We start from the raw sequence: 15,993 nt of genomic DNA on the forward strand, positions 1-15,993 counted from the left end.
TAAAAAACTCTGTTCTTGAAACAGAGGGATGATATACTAATTAATAAGCTATATGCTCGAATACTCTTACATCATATTTTATGTCTATTCAAAGGGACAGAGGCAGAGTCATGGTATGGTGTATGATTAATGAAGATCTTGCATAGGTAAGTATGAAGTCAAGAATAAAAGTTATGAGGCTTGCCATTTTATGGTGTAAGCTAAGTTAAGGAATAATGTTTTAAAAGCCCTTTTAATTATTTTAAAAAATTTAAATACATTTTTAATTTTTTATTACTTTTAATTAAATTTTAATATTTTTTATTTTAAATTAAATAAGTCATTATATCTAATGTCAAGATTGAAACTACGATATAGTCATATCATTATGATTATATCATCATCTACTATGACATGTAAACATACCATGTCAATGTCATTAATTAAATTTCAATTTCACTCTCATTGTTGATTTTATTTTTGACCAAATGTAAAATAATAATTATTCTAAAATAAAAGTTAATTTAATTTCAATTTATGTCAATATATTATTTTTAAAATTCAATCATTATCTTAATCCAAAATATTCCTTTATGATGGATTTATAAGAATTTTATGACAAAAAATGAGCTATTTTCAACAAAATTAAATAAATTCTAATGGAATTTTGGATGCATTTTGGATAGACTTTCAACATATTTAACTCAAATTTTTTATGGAAATATTTTATTCACTTTCGACGAAATTAAATATTATTTTTGACAAAATATTCCATCAGTAATACTTTAAAAATTTTTAACAAAATTTTACATTTTTGGAAGAAAGCGTTATTGACTAAATTTTTTCAATGGAAATTTTTGTTTGAATCTGTCGGGAAAAAAATTTCCAATGAAATGTTTCCTCAAAAATGAGTAATGTTTTGTAGATGATTTATCTTTTTTATTATTTACTTTTTAGCTTTGAAATATTTGCTATAAGATTAAAAATAAATAATAATAAGTAAAATATTTAAATTAATGATTCATTAAAACTCAATATCATTTCAACCGTGTTGCATACCCAACTATCCAAGCAAGACAATCTTTTATAAATGGAAAATCAATTGTTTTAACTTTTAATTCTTTATGTACACTTTTCCTTTTGAACTTAACACACATTTCCTTCTTTATTTCCCACTTTTTGCTTCAAAGAATGATATAAATACTGAAACAATTTCAATTAGTGCTTTGAGATTGGTGGTTTAGTACCATTGGAGTTTGTAATGGTTTGATGTTAAAAGATGATTAAATGAAAGAAATAAAGAAATGGTATTTTCACTAGTTGTGTAATAAATTTTATTATAGTTATCAATATTGCATGATATGTGATATATATCGTATTATTATAATATATGATACCAGTTGAAAACGATACGTATCAATAATTATATGATATTTTATCAAGTATCGAAAACGTATTGTATGGTATGTGATACATTTCTTACAATATAATTTATACACTTTTTATAAATTTAATTTTAATAAATTATTGAAAATTTATTTTTTTAGTTTTTTGAGTTGAAACATGAAAATCTATTTTTTATGAGTTTCAATTTTTAAGATTTGGATTTTAAACAAAAAAAAATACAAAACAAAATCAAATTCCCTTTTAACTTGAAGATGATAGGTTTTTTTTTTATTTGTAATTAATAAATTAATATGAAAGATGCATATTTTATTTTAAAATAAAATTATTAAGGGATATATTGAGAGCTTAAATTAAAAAATATATAACCATCTTTTCAATTTATATTTTATATTCTTTATTTTTATTAAAACTTATAACATTTTTAATTTTTTATTTGACATATATAAACGTTATTTATAATTGTTTTAAAATTTTTTACTGTATCTTACCATACGATATTCGATATTTAAATATAAAATTTTAATTATCAATTAAAGATGAATTGTGGTTATGGATGATATGAGGTGAAATAAAAAATAAAATAATATTTAATAATAAAAAATAAATAATAAAATAATAATATTTTATTGACGACGAGTTAATATGATGATGTCACATTAAAAGTTGATTTTGAGGAGCTATGTTTGGCTAAAATGGGGGAGAGTAGGGAAATTTTAAGAAAATAGAGTATTGGTGGGGTTCACGTGTAATTATAAAAATAAAATATAAAAATATGTATGTGTATATATATATATTTAAATATTATTGTGATATATTCGTAGTATGCAAAATGGATATTTTTGTTATACATAAGTAAAGGAAAGATAATGCAAAATAAATGGAGTCAAGAGAATGGTAGAAGGACTTAATTTAAAAGAAATGAAATGTTGTGAGGGAAAATTGTAAATACTAAAAGTCAAGGGCTAAAATCGTAATTAGAAAAAAATAGAGGACTAAATTGAAATTAATGAAAAGTTTAAGATATTAAATTGTGAAGGATAAAAAGATGGGAGAGTCAAACGGTAAATAAAGAAAAGTAGGAGGACTTATGTGCATTTAAAACATCCTTGATTTAAGGTGTAAATGAAAAATGCATAAAAGTTTCAAAAGCATATGTAGCATGGCAAATAGCCACGCAAGAAGAGAAAGAAACAATGAAGAAATATAAGGTCAATAAATGGGTGGCACATGGGAATTGATTGTGCATAGGAATGGAATTGCATAGAATAACCGACCATGCATGTGAGTTGTTTGCAAGAAATGCCAAATCATGGTGGTAAGAATGAAATTCTAATGGCCATGTAAAAGCAAGTGGGACCTGCCATTAAGGAACAATTTTCATGTAAGTGTCATGGGTGATCGGCTACATGGAGCAAAAGCTTACAAAAGAAAGGAATATGGGAGACAAGAAATGAAGCAAAGGCAATTGCTTGAAAAGACATGGGTGGAAATGGTGGCCGGCCATGCATTTCTAATAGCTTACAGGTGGCTTTTGGCATGAGCAAATGGAATTCCACCTAAGGATTTCGTTTAGATAAGATGAAAAGTGGAATAAAAGATAACCAAGTCTTGCCCAATGAGAAATAAAGCAATCTGCCATATCTAATAAAGGAAGGATTTCCTTGTGATAACATAAAGATGAGAGGAATTAAATAAAGAGAAGTCAAGGGGAAGGGGTTGCGAGAGAATTGGAAAATTTCTCCCCTTCTTAGAATCAAAAAACTCTCGGCCTTCATTACTCTCTTAAAACCTTCCAAGTTTTTCTATTATTTTCACATTACAAGGAAATCCTTGCGCCCATCTTTAACCCCCGCAAAGCTCCTCATCATTTGCATTTGCCAAGCAATCTAAGAGTCTTTCATGGTGATTTTCAAAAGGATATCTCATGAGCGATTAAGTTTAAAGGTGAGAAACAATGGAAAGACCCTTGGCTCTAGGAAACCCGAGGCTACCAACTCATTTTTGAAGGGATTAAGGCTTCCCAAATTGAAGTTTAAGGCTGGAAATCAAATGTTTGGGTAAGGAACTCTTCATTTAAGCTTTTTAAAAAATTAAAAATTATTTTAAGTTTAAAGAATTAATACCATGTGAATTTGTTGTGACAAATTTGGTACTACGAGATTGGAAAAGTATTGAGGTTGTGCATTGGTGAAGTTAGACCACCAACAGGGTAAGGTCCAATGAGGTTGGATGTTGGTCCTTATCTTATCGAAGTATGGTTTACTAGTGAAGCACGTGCCTACGAGGGTGAACTTGTGATATTGACTTAGTATGATTTATTACAAGGAGATTTGAAGGAGGACTTGCGGGAAATTTGTCAAACCTGCGGCCTAACGTTAAGAAATTTATGGTTGAGTTTGCAAAGGTGAGGATAAATTGGTTGAAATTTGAAATTTAATGCAAATGTGCTTGCTAGCAGAATGTATAGATAATGGTATAATTGAAATTATACTAAGAGTTTGTGTGATATTGATCGCTAAGGGGTGATTGTGCTAAAACTTAAATTGCTAGGAAAAAAGTAAAGAAGATTCAGGTGGTGGTGATATACAGCCGTTGGAAATTTCCTAGGCAACACATTTCATTAGCGTAAATAGAAATATTGGTGAGAATTCCACCAAAGGAGGTGAGTGGGCAATTCCTTTTAAAATATACTATGGATTTTGCTACAATAAGCGCATAACTACAAATATGCTCACTGTTTGGCATTGACATTAGAATGCTACGAATTATATTTTATCTATTGAATTGCCATTCGGAAGCATGAGTTGCTAGATGATTAGGACTATTTTTTTTACCTTATTGTGTTCATTAATTCGCAAGCATTACTATACTATGAGCTGTTTATAACTATGGGAAACAAGCCCTTGAAAATATTAAATTTCCATTCTGTTTTGAAGGTCTTAAAAACTATTTGAATCTATGCAATACTTGCATTCAATAGGCCATAACGGTGGCCGCTTATAATTAAATTGCCCATTTGGTAAAATTATGATGTTTGGATGAAATATAAAATCATGCCACGCTCATTGATTTTGTTATTGTACTTGGTATGTACTGCTCATTGATTCCATAAATTGAATAATGTAACACATTGTTTATATGAGCATTCGATACCAAATTATTTATGGGTAAGCCTTACGGGTATAGGTTTTGTTGCCATACCAAATTGTGTGGTCTTTATGCACAAAGTACTAGCTAGACATCGATTTGTTATTGGACTAGTAAGGGGGATGGAAGACACAACTTTATGCTTGGTGGCGTGGGGAGTCCCACGAGTAGGTACTAGGAGGACAAAAGCCTCAACTTTATATCTGGTGGCATGGTGAGTCCTACGAGTAGGCACTGGGAGGACAGAAGCCTCGACTTTATACTTGGTGGCATGGGGAGTCCCATGAGATGGCACTAGGAGGAAAGAAGCCTCGACTTTATACTTGGTGGCGTGGGAGTCCCACGAGTAAGTATTAAGGGGACGAAAGCCCCAATTTTATACTTGGTGGCACGAGGGAATCCTACCAATAGGCATTAAGGGGACAGAAGCCTCGACTTTATATTTGGTAGCATGGGGAGTCCCATGAGTAGGCATTGATATATGGTATATGCGTGGAGACTCACACGATTTCTTAGACACGATTTCTTAGACCTACCCAAGGGTACCCTAATCAATTTGTTTTCTTTTATTATTTATTTCTTATTAAGTATGACATTATTACTATATGTGCCTTGATTAAAACCATGGCATCGATCTATTAATTTTGAGAATTTTGGATTCAAATGTTTATATTGGTTTTGCACATGATTTTTTAACTCTGTGTATTGTAAACCTTCACATGTGTTTATTAATGTCATCATCATCATCATCACTATTATTATTATACATTCATTAAAAATTCTATCATATGATTGTAAATCTATAAAAGAAATTTTGTAAAAAGATGTTCAAAACATTGCATCTAAACAAATTTTTGCCAGATGGTAAGCAATTTTAAGTATATTTGATGTTGAGATAGAATATATCAAAGGAGAGTCAAACTCTTTGTCAGACTTTCTTAACCGAGAATTTTAACAGGCAAAACCATGCTCCCCAAATTAAGAGAGCAAAAGAAGAAAGAAAAAGAAAAAGAGCAAAAGAGAAAAGACCCTCCAAATATCTTTAACCAAAAGCCAATCAAATCATGGTATGAGATATGTACCCAAGAAGAGGAAGCACAAAACTCCTCCCAAAATTTAATCAAGATGCCCAAGACCCCAATGAGTTAGATTCACAGGTCAAGAAAGGGATAAAGTCCTTTTTCCAATCACTAGATGTAGCCTTAGCACTAGCCTTTCAATCCGAAAAAGACACCCTAATTAAACAAATTGCCTTTTCTACACTTGAAGCTTCCAAAGGAAAGGAAATTACCCTTCACAAACCAAAAAAACCTTCAAACCATCTTTTCCATGACGCAAACACTTTCCCCAACACAACCATCCTCTCAAAAAAGCCAAACTCAATATTACAAGAAAAAATCCTTTCAAAATGTTTTATTGATAAAAGAAGGATTTTATAAAAAATCTCTTAATATTGCTATAAGAAAAGTTTTTCAAGAATGGCATTTTAAATCATAGGGTTTGAAAAAACCTCAACAATATTTTCAAAATATTTTGATTCAAACAAGATTTATTTTCATTAAACATTATACAGATAAAAGTAATCTTAGTTTGATCACTCTCTTCACAGTCCAAATTTTGAAAGTATTACGACCCATTGACTAGAGAGAAAATTTAAACCAATTTAAAAAATTTTCAAGCAGTTTTACAACGACAATAGATCATTGCCTTGTTTTTAATTATTGAGATTACTAACAGGCCTAGTTCAATACTTTTCTTTTCAATAACAAACATACTAGGCATTCTTAGTTAACGGTTTTCAAATATGGAAACCACTACAAATTTTTGATATGATTTTCACACTAGTGGAATTAGTTTGGTTCACTAAAAGAAATCTTATTCCCAAAATTTGATGATTTATATGAAAAATTTTACCAACATTTTTAATCTGAACTGGATCAGCACCAATTACATGTTTCAATACATTTTCTCAAAATAAACTAGTTCTTAGATCATGTCTTAGGAATATACTTATGACACTGATCCTTAAACTGGAGCACCATCGGTCATTCGAAAATTCAAGACTAAATGGTGAGAGAAGTTTGATGAAAAGAAATATGATCAACTGTTCCTTCAAACATACTTCAGGAAAAATTCAAAGCTCTACAAAAGTGTCCAAATATTGCAAGAAAATGCAAGGCTCTTGGAAGCCAAATCCAATGCAAATGCTTTACTGGCCCAAGCAAAAACTAAGATAGAATATAAAAAGATTATGATATAAATGCTTAGTTCTCTTGACTCTAAAGAAGAAGGACCAAACCAAGAACCAGAGGATATGACTTCGTTAAGAGAAACAACAAACTTCACTCAAGATGAAGACTACAAGCCTCCAAGGAGAAGAAAATAAAAGAAAAAATCAAGACAGATGCTAGAAAACAAAAAACAAAAGGGCAAAAGATGCCCAAACCACAGAAAGCACTAGCAAACAACCCGTGACCCTACAAAAGCTTCAAAAAAGCAAAAAGATGCCAGCTGTGGAAATGCAAAAGGGAAATGAGGCTCAATCACCAAAAGCATCGATAAAAGAAAATGCACAAGACAACTTGTGACTCTACAGTAAAAGCAAAAAATAGAAAATAACTTATGAAAAAGTAAACTCTAGTCTCCGACAAAAGAAATCATGAGGAAATGTAATGCAAATACAAATATAAATGCATATGTAAATGCCAAATGAAAATTCAAATGTAAATTTCAAGCCCATCTATATAAGAGTTTGAGAATCAATTTCGAAGGAGAACTTTGAAAAATCTAGAAGAGAGTTCCTCCTCTCCAAAAGATTGTTCTCGTAAAATTTAAATATTCAAATATTTTTGTATTTTTCAATTTCTATATCAATAAATATTTTCTTTTGAATATCTCTCAGTGCCGATCCTACGTCATTGGTATCAAAGCTAAGGACTAGAGCAAAGGTATTTTCTTTTAAATTCAAGTATTTTAGTATTTTTATTTTTTTTTCAAATTTTGGTTTTAATTGTTTGAATGGTACTATGTTAATTCCTATTGAGTCTTTAAAAAAGTAGTTTATTGAGTCGACGGTGATGCATTAAGATATTGTTTCTCATGTAAGCAGAGTAAGCACTCTACTTCTGAAATAGTAGAAACTCCCTATGTAGGAAAAGAAAATAGTAAAACAAAATGCTTCTATTTTGAAGAATTACTTATTTTAGTTCAAACTCTAATCAAAACCAAACCGTCAATGAGGAAAATATTCATTATGAAAACATTATACATAAGATAGATAATTAGAAAATTTCAAGAGTTCTCCAAAATTAAATTTACAAATCTTCAACATTTCATACCTTGCATTAAAATTCCTTTTGTGGGTATTTAATTATAATGAAAGAAAAAGAAATACCAATGCAAATCAATATGAAAACATCCAACTTCTGGATCAAATATAGTTCAAAAACTTAAGAATTAAAAATATAATTACATACACTTTGGATTAGTACAAGTATGAGCTAAACCTCTTACCAATGAAGGGTTAGACACCTCGATCGTCATAGTCCTCAGAGATAAAAGATATCTTCAATTTAATGATTCTCTATTAGGAACTGTAGAAACAAACCTCTGTAGACGGTCAATACATTTCAACTACTTTTCAAATTTTATGATTTCAATAAAAGATAGAAATATTCTAAATTCACTTACGCTCCAAATTCAAACTCATAACTACAAAATGATGCCTAGATTTGAACCACTAACTGTAGTGTACATGTTATATTACAAGGCAATGTATTCTATAATCAATACTAAGACTTTAATTCATAGCCCAAAAGGAGAAACTATTTTGATTCAAGCAAATATAACTAGGTCCCATACAGTAATGCCCAGGACCATTCAAAGGCATGAAGTACAACTTCCAAATAGGTGAAAAATAGAAGAAGCAACTAACCCTGTTGCAATACAAAACACTAAAATAAATCATGTCATAGAATACAGTGATGGTTCGGTAGAACTTGTCTTCAATAAACCACCTAGAGTACCCTCAAGACAATCTTTTGATACAAAACAAACTTTAGCTTTAATAAGAAGTATAGACTTTGTATCCTCAATACCTTCCTTTATTAGAATAAATTTACAGAGTGTAGATAACTCCTCAAATATACCTCAACCTATATACAACAGGCAAGAAAACATCCCTGCAAACTCTCTCAACATGTCACCAACATATTCTTCAATGACTAATAATCTAAATTTAAATACAAATAATGAACATGATTCAGAAATATTTGTGTTAGAAAAAGAATTTACAATCGATAAAAAATGGTGTAGGACACATTTCTACTATAAAGAAAATAAACAAAAAAAATTTATTTTAAGAAATATGACCAACAGAAAGATGAAACATTACTAGGATATTACAATTTCATGAACAAATATAAAATTATGATAGAATTCTTTGAATGGTTAGAAAACCATTATGAACCGCAAATGGTAAACACTATGAAAACCATCAATAAATGGCAAACAAATAAAGGTAAAATTGAAACTCAACATCCCCCTTTGGCAAAAATTCAATATTCACACAAAAACGTAGGGATAAGAGCAACTCCTTTAAAGATGAGATCTTCAAATTTAGGAGAAGCTATTTCCTAAAAAGTTATAAAAATGATAGTTGAACAAAATAACTATACAAATCTAAATTTACATATTATATTAAAACAGTTGGAAAACATAAAAACCTTAGTACAAAACTAACCCTAAACTGTTCAAAAGTCCTCTACAAATCCACAAAAACCAAAAACTTCAAAACCTGTATTTACACCTTTTGAAGTCCCTAAAAAATATCACCAAGAGCAGCAAAATCAATTCCTAAAAGAAATACAAGATAGAATTGACATTATAAAAAGCCAAAATTCAGGAATAGCAACAAAGACTCTAACAAGACAAACTCACAAGTCAAAATTGACATTATATTATTGACTTTTATTCGAGACTTAGTAAAATCTGTAAACCTTTACATCAAAGACTTAAAAAAAGTCTTACCCCTTGGACAACCAGATATACTAAGGTAGTCAAACAAATAACAAAATATATAAATGAACTCCCATGCTTATACCTAGCAAACCCTGATGCACCAAAAATAGTAGAAATTGATGCTTAAGAACTAGGATATGGTGGGATCCTCAAACAAGTAAAAAATCATAAAGAACAAATTGTCTAATTTACCTCTAAGCATTGGACTCCTGCTTAACAAAATTATAGTACCATTAAAAAAGAAATTTTATCAATTGTTTTGTGCATTTCAAAATTTCAAAGTGATTTATTAAATCAAAAATTCCTTCTGAGGATGCACTAGGAGATATTCGAAAGAAAATATTTATTGACATAAAAATTGGGAAATACAAAGATATTTGAATATTTGAATTTTTGCGAGAACAATCTTTTGGAGAGGAGGAACTCTCTTCCAAATTTTTAAAGTTTTATCTCTAAACTAATTCTCAAACCTTTATATAGATGGGCTTGGAATTTACATTTGAATTTTCATTTGGCATTTTCATATGCATTTACATTTGTATTTGCATTACATTTCCTCGTGATTCCTTTTGTCGGATACCAAAGTTTACTTTTTCACAGGCTGTCTCTTACTTTTTGCTTTTACTGTAGAGTCACGGGCTATTTTTTGCTTTTTCTTTTGTCAGTGCTTTCGGTGATTGAGCCTCTTTTACCTTTTTCTTTTTCGCAGTTGGCAACTTTTTTTCCTTTTGGAAACTTTTGCAGGGTCACGGGTTATTTCTTGGTGCTTTCGGTAGTTTAGGCATGTTTTGCTCTTTTGCTTTTTGTTTTCTGGCATCTATCTTGATTTTGTCTTTTTTTTTTCTTGAAGGAATATAGTCTTCATCTTGAGTGAGGCATCTTGTTTCTCTTGATAAAGTCGTGTTCTCTGGTTCTTGGTCTGATCCTTCTTCCTCAGAGTCAAGAGAACTGATCATTTCTGCCATGATCTTTTTGTATTTTATCTTCGTTTTTGCTTGGGCCAATAAAGCACTTGCATTGGATTTGGCTTGTAAGAACCTTGCATTTTCTTACGATATTTGGACACTTTTGTAGAGCTTTAGATTTTTACTGAACCATGTTTCAAGCAATAGTTGATCATACTTCTTTTCATCAAACTTCTCTCACCATTTGATCTTGAATATTCGGATGACCGTTGCTGCTCTAGTTTGATGATCAATGTCATAGGTATATTCTCAAGGCATGATCCAAGAAATGGTTAATTTTGAGAAAAAATATATTGAAACATGCAATTTGTCCTGATCTGGTTTAACTAGTGTGAAAATCATACTGAAAATTTGTACTTCTTTTCGTATTTGAAAAACATTAACCAAGAATGGCTGGTATGTTTTTCATTAAAAAGAAAAAATATTAAACCTGACCTATTGGTAATTTCAATAATTAAAAATAAGACAATGGTTTATTGTCCTTGTAAAACTGCTTGAAAATTTTAAAAAATTTTTGAAATTAGTTTAAATTTTCTCCTCAGTCAATGGGTCGTAATACTTTCAAAATTTGGGCTATGGAATGAATGATCAAACTATGATCATTTTTATATGTATAATATTTAATGAAAACAGATTCTGTTTGAGTCAAAATATTTTGGTAATACTATTAGGGTTTTTTCAAATCTCATGATTTAAAATGCCATCCTTGGAAGGCTTTTCTTATTGCAATATTAGGAGATTTTTCGTAAAATCTTTCTTCTATCAATAAAACATTCTGAAAGGATTTTCTCCTGTAATATTGAGTTTGGCTTTTTTAAGAAAATGGCTGTGTTTGGGAAAGTGTTTGAATGGTGGGGAAGATGGTTTGAAGCTTTTTTGGTTTGTGAAAGGTAATTTCTTTCCTTTTGGAGGCTTCAAGTGCAGAAAGGGCAATTTGTTTAATTAGGGTGTCTTTTTTAGATTGAGAGGCTAGTGCTAAGGCTACCTCTGGTGATTAGGAAAGAGACTTTATCCATTTCTTGACCTATGAGTCTAAATCGTTGGGGTCTTGGGCATCTTGATATAAATTTTGGAAGAGCTTTGTGCTTCCTCTTCATGGGTATATATCTCATACTATGATTTGACTCACTTTTGGTTAAGGATTTTTGGAGGGTTTTCTTTCTTTTGCTCTTTTTCTTTTTCTTTCTTTTTTTGCTTTCTTAATTTGGGGGCATGGTTTTGCTTGTAAAAATTTTTGGGTAAGAAAATCTGGCAAAGAGTTTAACTCTCCTTTGATATATTTTATATCAAAATTAAATATACTTAAAATTGCTTGCCATATGACAAAAATCTGTTTGGATGCAATGTTTTGAACATCTTTTTGGAAAACTTCTTTTGTAGATTTACAATCAATTTTCAAAAGGAATTTTTGATTTAATAAATCACTTTGAAATTTTAAAATGTACAAATGGTTTGCTGAGTAGAAATCCAATGCTTAGAGGTGAATTGAACTACTTGTTCTTTATGATTTTTTACTTGTTTGAGGATCTCATCATATCCTAGTTTTGAAGCATTAGTTTCTACTATTTTTGGTACATCAGGGTCTACTAGGTGTAAGCATGGGAGTTCTCTTATATATTTCTTTATTTGTTTGACTACCTCAGTATGGCTAGTTGTCCAAGGGGTAAGATTCTTTTTAAGTCTTTGATGTAAAGGTTTACAGATTTTACCAAGTCTTGGATAAATATCAACAACATAATTAAGACTTCCTGGGAACCTTTGAAGTTGTTTTTTATCTAAGATTTTATCAGGAAAATTTTTAGCAAATTTGATGGATCTTTTGATCGGTGTTATAATTCCTTGTTATAATTCCTTGGGTTATATAATGTCTTAAAAATCTGATCTTTGTTTGGAATATGCTAATTTTGGAATTAAAGACAACTAAACCATTCCTTTTGATGATATTGATGAATATTTTAAGATTCTTAAAATGTTTTTCTAAATTGTTTGTAAAACTAAAACATCATCAATGTATACTATTGTGAATTGGAAATATGGGTTAAAAATTTCATTCATTATTTTCTGAAATTCTGATAGTGAATTTTTTAATCCAAATGGCATTATTTTCCATTCATACTGCCTAAATGGGACAATGAATGTTGTTTATATCTTTCATTTTCTTTGATTTGTATTTTCCAAAATCCTGATTTTCTATCAAATTTTGAAAAGATTTTTACATTACAAAGTTTTTGGAGGAGATCCTTTTTAATTGGATTTGGATATTTAATCCATTCTAATGCTTTATTCAGGGGTTTGTAATTGATTACTAATCTTGGCATTCCTTTTTCTATTTCTGCATTTTTGATAACATAGAAAGCAGTATAGCTCCATGGTGAATTGCTTTTTCTAATTAATTTTTTATTTAATAGATCTTGGATTTCCTTTTTACAGAATTTTTCCATATCTTTGTTTATTTGAATGGCTTTGACTTTTGAAGAGATTTGTTTTTCATCAAAATCTTTTATATAGGGTAAAATGACCTCACATTTTTTCCTTTCCCAAAAGGCATTGGGGGTGTAAGAACAAATTGTATTTTCTATTTCATTCTGATTTGTTCAATTTTTTGTTTAATATTGTCAGTATTTAATTATTGATTTGTTCTTTCAAAAGAGATTTCTTCTTTTAGGTAAGCGATATGTTGTTGTTTATGATTAATTAATAAATTAATTTGATTTGTATGGATTGATAAAAACTTTAATAGATTAATATTTCTAGTTCTGGGTTTTTCTATAAAGGAAAAATTGATTTTGGTTCCTAATATTGTGGTGGTTTTTGCTTGGTGAGTGACTTTGTAGGGTTTTAATATCGATATAAAAGGAGTTCATAAAATAATATCTTGAGTTATATTTTTCACTATTAAAAAAGGTGTTTTGAATTTGATTCTTTGGTTGCAAATTTCAGCATTTGATATTTTGTAAGTGATTTTTAGTTGTTCACCATTAGCAGTTTTTAATCCTTCAATTGCTTAGTCATAATATTTTGTTGGAATAATTTCTTCTCTTATACAATTTTGATCAGCACCAGTGTCAAATAGTGCTATTGTTTCGATTTGGAATTCTTCATTGATTAGGAGTTTTACTTTTATTAAATATCTTTGGATGGACACTTCAGTAAGTACCATCATGTATTCTTTTGTATGTTTATTTTCTGTTTTTGTTTCGGAAGAGTATTATTCTATTTGTATTTTTGTATTTTTGAAAGATTCAATGTGTTGTTTAATTTGTCTTTATTGTTTTTTGAGTTTAGAAATTTCTAGCTTTATGGCCTTTATTTGTAAATTTAATTCTTCTTTGGTTATCTTTCTTGGTTTTGTTTTTTCATATTTGTCAAAGATAATATTTTTAGTGTTATACATGGGTTCATGATTTAGTAAGTTAGTTTTGTTAGGTTTTCTTTCATTGAGTCTTTTAACTTTTCAAGATATTCTTTCTTTAATATTGGGTCCTATATTTTGTCAATAATTTTTATTATGAATTCTTGATCTTTTGTTAAGACTTGGATTGAGTTTTCACTTTCTATTGAAGATTGAGATGTCATTTGTATTTCATCTATTTGTAGATCTTCTAGAAATTCACTTGATGTATTTGTATTAGTTGTTGATTTTAAGAGAATTTCATTACTTTTTTGTTCAATTTTTTGTTCAATTTCTTCTCCTAATTGGAGTTGGTTAATTTTTTTTTTAATTTTGCAATACTTTGGTATATGTCCTATTTTTCCACATCTAAAACATTTTATAGTTTTGTCCATTTTATTGGATCCTTTACGTTTTTGTTTTATTTTCTTATATTTTTTATACTTGGGCTTTGGTAATATTCTTGAAGATTTTTCTTATGTTTTCTTTGTTTTGTTGGTTTTGTAGAGTAGCAAGGTTTTGAAGAGCATTTATTTTTTATATCAAACTATTTACAAAATGATCCTAATTCTTTAGCATGCAATTTTCTTTCTCTTTTTAGTTGTTGTTAGAGTTTAAAATCTTGAAAGATTTTTAGTACTTCTTTTTAAGTGAAACTTATGAGTTCACCATATGTAAGATTTTCGTAAGGTATTATACCTTTATAAGTTTCTTTTATTTGATTCCTAACTTTTTCTCTTAATAATGTTGGGAGTCCAGCTAAGAATTTTTCTTTCCAGAAAGGTTGATTGTTATCAGACCTTTGCATTATTCTTGTCATGAATATGTCTTTATACCATTTAAAATCTGTTAATTTTTTACATTTTAAATTGGATAGTAATTTTGAGTTTCTATCTCTAAGGTGTGAAGGGTCACCTATGAAATGTTTTGATACTGAGAAAATGAGAGTTGTTATAGCATCTTGGATTTCTTTTCCTTAATTGGAAAATATAACGTTTCCTTCATTATCTTTTTTCACAGCTTTTAATATTTCTTATTGTTGATCTGTTGTAAGATAATTATCCCACTATCCTTTTAATTGTCTAGTAAACCAACAACTAAAACGTTTGCTATGGCGTGATTTGTAATTTGACCAGTTTGGTTTTGAGTTTTATATACATATGAGACCATTGTCATTTGTTAGAGTGTACTAAGCATGTCATATTCAGACATTCCATCAATGTTCTATTCATATGTAGTATTAATATTATATTTATTTTAAACTATTGGTTTTTCTTCAATATTGATGTCTGGGGCTATGATTTTGGGATAATAAAGTTTTTGGAGTTCTTTCCAAACCATTTTAATAATTTGTTGATTTTTCAAATTTTTTGAATAGTCTTGGGACGAGTCTATTTGATCATCCATTACATTAATCATGTGAGTTTGTCTTGTTGGAGTATCTATTACTATTCTTGAATTTTGGCTTTCTAAAGCGTCAATTCTAACTTGTATTTCTTTTAAGAGTTGATTTTGTTGTTCTTGGTGATATTTTTTCTGGACTTCAAAAGGTGTAATACAAGTTTTGAAGTTTTTATTTTTTGTGGATTTGTAGAGGACTTTCGAACAGTTTGGGGTTGGTTTTGTACTAAGGTTTCTATGTTTTCCAACTATTCTAATATAGTGAGTAAATTTGGATTTGTATAGCTATTTTGTTCAACTATCATTTTTATTTCTTTTGGAAAAATAGCTTCTCCTAAGTCTGAAGATCTCATCCTTAAAGGAGTTGCTTTTATCCCTACGTTTTTGTGTGAATATTAAATTTTTGCTAAAAGGGGTTGTTGAGTTTCAATTTCACCTTTATTTGTTTGCCATTTATTGATAATTTTCATAGTGTTTACCATTTGTGGTTCATAATGGTTTTCTAACCATTCAAAGAATTCTATCATAATTTTATATTTGTTCATGAAATTGTAATATTCTTGTAGTATTTCATCTTTCTGCTCGTCATATTTCTTGAAATAATCTTTCATTTTTTGTTTATTTTCTTTAGAGTAGAAATGTGTCCTACACCATTCTTTATCGATTGTAAATTCTTTTTCTAAC

General features: G+C 29.3%; 1 long non-coding RNA gene across 1 annotated transcript; it reads left to right on the forward strand.

Moving 5' to 3' along the window:
- The first annotated feature begins 3,062 nt into the window (after positions 1-3,062).
- Positions 3,063-5,203, forward strand: LOC110425191 (uncharacterized). The gene is made up of 2 exons (XR_002445990.1): positions 3,063-3,790; positions 3,937-5,203. It is a non-coding gene; the product is annotated as an uncharacterized LOC110425191 (long non-coding RNA).
- The last annotated feature ends 10,790 nt before the right edge of the window (positions 5,204-15,993 follow it).

This window comes from Theobroma umbraticum, unplaced genomic scaffold (assembly GCF_002168275.2).
Source record: "Theobroma umbraticum cultivar Fairchild unplaced genomic scaffold, ASM216827v3 scaffold_81.0, whole genome shotgun sequence".
Lineage (NCBI taxonomy): Eukaryota > Viridiplantae > Streptophyta > Magnoliopsida > Malvales > Malvaceae > Theobroma > Theobroma umbraticum.